We start from the raw sequence: 8,118 nt of genomic DNA, 5'->3' as shown, positions 1-8,118 counted from the left end.
TTTTTACTAAATTAGATTACAGGAACTAATTCAGGTCTCCAGACTGCGACTAAAATGGTCGCAAATGCAGCCAAAACTAATTGATTGCGACAATAATTTAAAATCTAGTCGCCATTGGCGACAGTCGGTTTGTGTGTGTTCATATGCGGTTTCGTCAGATATCATCTTGTGAGTTATTGAATACATCTTTAGAGCGTGTGCCAGTGTGTCCCATGTCGCTTTTTACCCATTCTGTTTCTGATGAGCTCGCTGCACCGCACGCAACAACAAAGCGTGAGAGAGTCGTGAACAAATGACTCATTTGAACCGGATCTTTTTCATGAATCACCCGAAAAGAACTGAGGGTTTGAACTCAGGAGCTCAGGTTAGCAGTTTGAATCAGAATCACTTTATCAGCGAATCAGCCATCAGTGAGCTCACAACTGGGAGCGCAGACATTTCAAAATAAGAGTCCCGTGTGTATTTTGGGCTTCTTTATAATTAAAAGTCCCATATTGTGTACCACTATTTTTCTTCTGGTAATTAATGATTGGGATTGGAGTAGCACAATAACCTGCATCTGGAATTTCATTCAATTTGCACTCTTGTAGTCTCTGTGTCTGGGCCATCCGGTAACAGTAAAGCAAGACTAAGGCAATATTTTAAAACATATATATATATAGATATGATCAAGCTTTTGACACTCAAGAAAATTGAGGGGCTCATACACAACTATTACACAAGGTTTCATTGATTTATTGATGTTCAAGAAGACAACACACTTCTATATGCATACTATACTTTATGTAAATATCTGTAATGTAGATTTTGAAGAGCAGTACCAAATAAAAAAAATATTATATCTCTTATATTTATATGAATTATGAAAGGGGTGTGAATATTTATGAGACAAAGGGAATGCAAACTTCTCAACTATATATACTGTTTATTAAACCTCTGATTAATTGGTTATCAGTGTCTCCTTTTTCTTTGGCTTTCTATCTTGTTTCTTGATCAGCAATCTAAATCGAGTAATTCTGTGATTTGGCGACTAAAAACAGCCATTTGGCTCCTTAATGTTTCAGCTCCTAAGTCATTTTTTGAGTCTGGAGGCCTGTAATTACTTTGTAATGAGATTGCACCCAACACTGATTGTGACCAGGGTTCCGGTGGTCATGGAAAACCTGGAAATGTCAGGGAATTATATTATATAATATTTAAATATTTTAAAGCATGTTTTTTTACATAAGAAAGTTATTCGAATTCACTTAATTGTAAACTCACAGATTTCTTGATCTCTTTCCATTTTCATCTGTCAGTCTGTCACGGCGAGATAGTTTTTGAGAAATTTTCATTTTCAATTTTCATTCAAGTGTCAGCCGCCCTGTTCAGTTCATGTGAATTTAAAATGTTAAAATGTCTAATGTCACATCTCTACTTAAAGTCACTTAAACAGAGAAATAAAAGAGTCTGTGTTCTTGACAAGGCCCCGGCGAGCATTTCAGCATTTTGCATATACGTCAAAAACCCCAGTGCTCCTTACCGCTGTCCGTGTCATATTGACAAACTGTCATAGAGTGCCGCTGCATCTTTTTGAGAAAGATCATTATGAAGGCTGTCTGTGTTCCCTCTGTAGGGTACATACTGCAGAACTCATCTGAATGTGTGATGTGCTCACTTCTGCTTTTACTCACAGGTGTTTCTAATAAAGCAGATGTCTGCCTGTCTCTCAGCTCACATTTCACCTCAAAATCAGAAGGGGAAAAAATAGGAGAAATTTTATTTTGTATAAAGTAGAGCCTACATCTTATTTTTGTAATTTTTTTTGCAATTCCCATTCACAGTAGTGAGTAAAATTTTAGTACAATATTTTTTGTATTTTTAAAAAATATATATCATTATATTTATCTTATTACAGTATTGAGAATGATATATATGTGTGTGTGTGTGTGTGTATGTGTGTGTGTGTGTGTGTGTGTACAATGCAAAATAATAATTTTGTTCCTTTGTTACTTTTGACTAGCGTGTGAATCATACAGTTTACTTAAAACAAGTACTAATACTTAGGCCTGTAGACCTTATTCACACTAGTGCCATCTTTGATTTTTAATCAAATGAAAATGAGGCTGTGACGGATTGACTTACAGTCTCTTCAATGGCATGAACAGTATAAAGCTGTATAAAGCTCCTAGATCACATCTGATTTTCCACAACTCATGTTGTCTGGAGTTCTTTGTATACTGAATGTTCTTGGACAGATATTTTATCAACGTTTTGTCTGCGGAACGATCCAAAAACACTAAACTGCAGAACAGCCCATTGAAGAGACTGTAAGTCTATCCATCACAGCCTCATTGTCATTCCCATTAAAAATGGGAATGGTGGGGTCGTGGGTAGCTCAGCGAGTACTGACACTGACTACCACCCATGGAGTCACGTGTTCGAATCCAGGGCGTGCTGAGTGACTCCAGCCAGGTCTCCTAAGCAACCAAATTGGCCCGGTTGCTAGGGAGGGTAGAGTCACATGGGGTAACCTCCTCGTGGTCGTGATTAGTGGTTCTCGCTCTCAATGGGGAGTGTGGTAAGTTGTGTGTGGATCGCGGAGAGTAGCATGAGCCTCCACATGCTGTGAGTCTCCACGGTGTCATGCACAACGAGTCACGTGATAAGATGCGCGGATTGACGGTCTCAGAAGCGGAGGCAACTGAGACTTGTCCTCCACCACCCGGATTGAGGCGAGTAACCGCGCCACCACAAGAACCTACTAAGTAGTGGGAATTGGGCATTCCAAATTGGGAGAAAATGGGATAAAAAATAAATAAAAAATGGGAATGGCACTAGCGTGAATAAAGGTCTATTCTGATATTCACTATAAATCATGTTAATATGTTGTCAAATCATGATGCAAACAACGCACTGGACGCCATATAAGGAGAAGGAGGCGGAGAAGATTCTCTGCACAAATTTCATTGGTTCACACGCGTCTCGTGACCAGCCAGGTCAGACAGTTAAGAACAGTTTGAAGGTGATTTGATAAATATGGCAGGAGGTAAAATTGGCAGTGAATAGTAATGACTTAAATTTCAGTCTGTTGTGCGTCCCTCAAAACCGACATATCACTTCAGAAGACTTGACAGTATAGAGTAGGAGTTGTATGGAGTACTTTTATTAAACTTTATGGCTTTTAGTCCTTATTGGAGTATTACAGTCACTGTTTACTTTTAATGAATGGAACACAGATTCTTCAGAATTTTACCTTTTGTGTTCGACAGAAGCACATCAGGGGCTTTGGAATATCATGAGGGGGTGTAGATGATGACAGACATTTCAGTTTTGGTATTTTAACTAATCCTTCAAGGTCTGTGTTGTGCAGCCTTTGTTAGTAGTTACCAAACTTCAACAATCTTAATGACGATTTTCATAAACAAAAATTTGTTTGGTATACCTGTGGTATTTAATTAATTATGATAGTAGTACCAAAGTCTTTCTAGCAAGTCAGTCCACTGTCTCGGAGAATATTTCCAGTCATGACTCGTCATTTTTATTTGTATAGTGCTTTTCGCAACACACATTGTTTCAAAGCAGCTTTACAGAAAATCATGCATTAACAGAAAATGAAAGTGTAATATCTATAAAGTCTTAGAGTCATCATTGTGTAGTTTGATTTAATATGATTGTAAATTGTGTATAAAAATAATTTAGAAACCCAGTGAGCAAGCTGAAGGCGACTGTGGGAAGGAACACAAAACTCCATAAGATGTTGATTAATGGAGAAAAATAACCTTGAGAGAAACCAGACTCACTGTGGGGGCCAGTTCCCCTCTGACTAACATCATGAATATAATGACAATATTAGTTATTTATGTGCAGTGCAAGTCATGGGTTAAAATGAGTAAACTAAGTAAGTGTTAAGGGTCAGTGTTTAACAGATTTTATATGAACTGTAAGATTAATGACTAATGTCTTTGAAGTTCATCCTGGATTAACTGCAGAAGTTCACATTGATGCATTGTCCTTTGTTAGTTGGCTGATGAAGGCTTTTGTTGGCAATTAATTGATAATCTATGTATTCCATTATAAGAGTGTAGTCCATCAATAGATAAAGGTGATGCAGTCAGAGATCAGTGAGGTGCATCACAGTTCAACCTGCAGGTCATTTCGGTGAGGTTCAGTGGGGTCCATCCTAAATCCAAGGTTCAGGCAGTGGCATATGAAGTATCCCATGTCTTACAGTTGGAGCTGGCATCAGTTCATCCTCTGAAGTCCATCGTAATAGACTGAAGTGATGTCTGGCTAGCACCGGCTGTAGTTTGTAGTCATCACTCAGAGACACGTAGCAGTGGAGTCGGAGCTGGATCTGGCCGGATATGAATCCCGAGGTTGAGACAGGGAAACAAATAGAATAATAAAAGCGTAGATGCCATTCAGTTTATTGCAGAGTTATAGATCTTGATAGATGTTTCTGGTTCCGGCAGACCTAACTAAAGCAGCCTAATTGTGAATTGATGGATAAATTAGGTGTATGCCTGGCTAAATAGACATAAACCATGCTAATGCAAGTCCACGAATACCAACATAATTCTCCAGCCTATTCAAGAGAATGTTGTGATCTAAGAGTTTAGTTGGTATTGGATCCAATATACATATTGTGGCTTTTGATGTTTTGATAAGTTTTGTTAGCTCTTCATGACCTATAACAGCAAAGGATTGAAGTTGCTCATGAGGTGCTGTGACTGATGATTGCATAATTCCAATTTTATTTCTGATTATTTCAATTTTATCAGTAAAGAAATTCATGAAGTCATTACTATTGTGCTGCGACAGAATATCTGGTTCTGTTGAGGCTTTTTTCCTAACCAATTTAGCCACAGTACTGAATAAACACTTAGGATTGTTGTGGTTATTTTCTATGAGTTTGCTAATATATATTTTTTTTATGCCTGTCTGTAGCTACAGACACTGTCCTTCCATGCACCGCAAAATACCTCTAATTTTGTATTCTTCCACTTACGCTCCATTTTCCGAGCTGCTCTCTTGAGAGCATGAGTGTGATCATTGTACCATGGTGCAGGGCTTTTTTCTTTAATCGAAGGGGGGTGACACTATCAAGAGTACTAGAGAAGACTGTATTTATATTTTCTGTTATTACATCAAGTTCTTCTGGACTTTTTGTCTTACTGAGTATGTGAGACAAATCTGGAAGATTATTAGTGAAGCTATCTTTAGTGGTGGAAAGAACAGTTCTACCTGAATGATAGCGTGGTGTAGATTGAGTGACATTAGCGGATCGCAGCCAACAAGAGACGAGGTAATGATCTGAGATGTCATCACTCTGCGGCAGAATTTCTATAGTAAAAACATCAACTCCATATGACAGAATTAAATCTAGTGTATGATTATGGTAATGAGTTGGTCCTGTCACATTTTGTGACTCCAAGAGAGTTGAGAATATCGATAAATGCTAATCCCAATGTGTCATTTTCATTATCTATGCGAATGTTGATGTCACCAACAATTAAAGCTCTATCTACAGTAACTTTTAGATCTGATAGAAAATTCATCAAGGAAATCAGAATACAGCCCAGGTGATCTATATACTGTAGCAAGGGCTAAAGACGACAGAGTTTTTTTTAATTTATATCTGAAGGTGTCACATTAAGGATTATTAGTTCAAAAGACTTACATTTATATCCTGTCCTCTGAGTAACACCAAAAACTTCACTGTAAATTGTAGCAACATCTCCTCCTCGACCCTTCAGATGAAGCTCATGTTTATAACAATAATCTGAGGGAGTAGATTCATTTAAACTATTATATTCTTCCGGTTTAAGCCAGGTTTCAGTCAAACCGAGCACATCCAAAATATGATCTGTTATAATTTCATTTACAATTAGTGCTTTGGTAGAAAGAGATCTAATGTTTAGTAGCCCTACCTTTATATGATGTTTATCTTCAATTATTTAGTTTTTTTCAAGTTTGTCTTTAATGCAATTTTTTCTAAATGATTTAGTGAGAGTTTTGTGTTTGGTAGTTCAGGGAACAGACACAGTCTCTATGTGATATTTAGGTGATACAGTCTCTATGTGTTGTAGTTTATGTGACCTGTGTGATGTCTCAAAGCAGCTAGCAAACATTCGGATTAACCAGTTTTTCTGCTTCCTGACCTGGGCCCCAGTTAGTCAAATACTATCACTATTAAGACTATGAGCCAAATTACTAGCGAGGAGAGCGGCACCTTCCCTGGAGGGATGGAGTCCGTCTCTCTTTAGCAGGTCAGGTCTACCCCAAAAACTCTTCCAATTGTCTATAAATCCTATGTTATTCTCCAGACACCACTCAGACATCCAGCCATTCAGTGACACTAATCTACTATAAACCTCATCACCACGATGAGCAGGGAGGGGACCAGAGCATATTACAGTGTCTGACATCATTTTTGCAAGTTCACACACCTCTTTAACAGTATCTTTAGTGATCTCCAACTGGCGAAGCCGGACATAATTAGTGCCAACATGAATAACAATTTTAGAAAATCTACATTTAGCATTAGCCAGTACTTGTAAATTTGATCTGATGTCAGATGCTCGAGCCCCTGAAATGCATTTAACAATGGTGGCTGGAGTCTCTATTTCCATGTTCCTTTCTATAGAATCACCAATTATTAAGGCGCTTTCAACATGATTCTCAGTGGCTGCATCACTGAGTGGGGAGAATCGATTGGAAACCCTAATAGGAACGGGAGAGTGGTGTCGCTTTGCTGAGCGAGTATGCCACCGAGACATCACCCAAACGCCCTGCTGCGGGGGCTCTTCAGCCGGAACCAATGTGTGTGTGTGTGTTTTGCTCGCTGTTCTACCCGCATCCAAAACAGTATCTACTGGCTTCTCTTTCTCACTGACCTCCACTAGAGTTCGGATGCATTCCTCTAACTCATTAACCTTCTCCATCAGCCTGACTAATTCCTTACATTTATCACAGGTAAATCCCTCACTGCTGACGAAAGAAGCTATAGTAAACATGTAAATAACATGAGTGGATGCCATGACTTACTGCAGTTGTTTGTTGTTTTTGTGGTTGTTCTTGAGCAACGAGGGTTTAAGATCGATGTGTTTCGATGTTGTTCATGATCAGCAGATGTTTGAGATTGATGCAATAATCCGTGTAAAACACAGAGGAGAAAATGAATGCATGCAGTCGAGACTCGAGATGTAGACAAGAGGAAAAATTAAATAAAAAAGCGGAAAAACGGGGGTGCGTGGAAAAATACATGCAGTTGAAACAGTAGAAAAGTGGAAAAAAACGAAGCATGCAGTAAAATGGTAAAGGATAAAATGATGAACGTATAAGAATAAGAATAAGCAATGCTAAGCAGGCTAGCAAGCTACAAACACAGACCTGTGCAGCATGCCGGCCTGTGCATGCCAGTGCAGCTCCTTTCTACTTGAATGGGGAAAGACAGAAATCTCCAAAAGGGATGGTCAAGGTTACGATCAAAGAACATATTTCAAATCAGCAATACAATTTGATAATACTGGAATAATAAATTGTTCTTCTTGACCTCATATTTTCCCGACTTGTATAGCTAATGTGCATGTGCTTTATTGAGTCGATTGACAGGCGATGTCTGTATCTAAAAGGTGATTGGCTCTTTTACCTGTAAGGCGGGACTTCCTTTCTACATACGTTGACCGTTGGGCGCTAGAGCCTCTTGGATGAGCGTTCCAATTTGTCCCATTCATTTAAAATAGAAGCGGCCTGTCTCTGCTAATTAATCTCTGGTAGTACTTATGTTTCGTAACGGAAAGCACTCAAGCGCTCTTGTGTTGACCACCTCAGGTGACACGCGCTCGCGTTTGAAAAACGCTGTTGAAACGTTCCAGTTAAAAATATTATATGAGACCCCTTACAACATGTGTTTCGACTTTCGAACTACTCAATTAAAGGAATATTCCAGGTTCAATACAAGTTCAGCTCAATGAACAGCATCTGTGGCATAATCTTAATTACCACAAAAATTAATTTCGACTCAGCCCTCCTTTTCTTTAAAAAAAGCCAAAATCATACTTTAAGTGAGGCACTTACAATGGAAGTCAATGGGGTAAATTTTTGAAGGTTTAAAGGCAGAAATGTGAAGTTTAT

Source organism: Myxocyprinus asiaticus, chromosome 33 (assembly GCF_019703515.2).
Source record: "Myxocyprinus asiaticus isolate MX2 ecotype Aquarium Trade chromosome 33, UBuf_Myxa_2, whole genome shotgun sequence".
NCBI classification, from domain to species: domain Eukaryota; kingdom Metazoa; phylum Chordata; class Actinopteri; order Cypriniformes; family Catostomidae; genus Myxocyprinus; species Myxocyprinus asiaticus.
The sequence above is the reverse complement of the archived record's forward strand: the minus strand, read 5'-3'. Positions refer to the sequence as shown.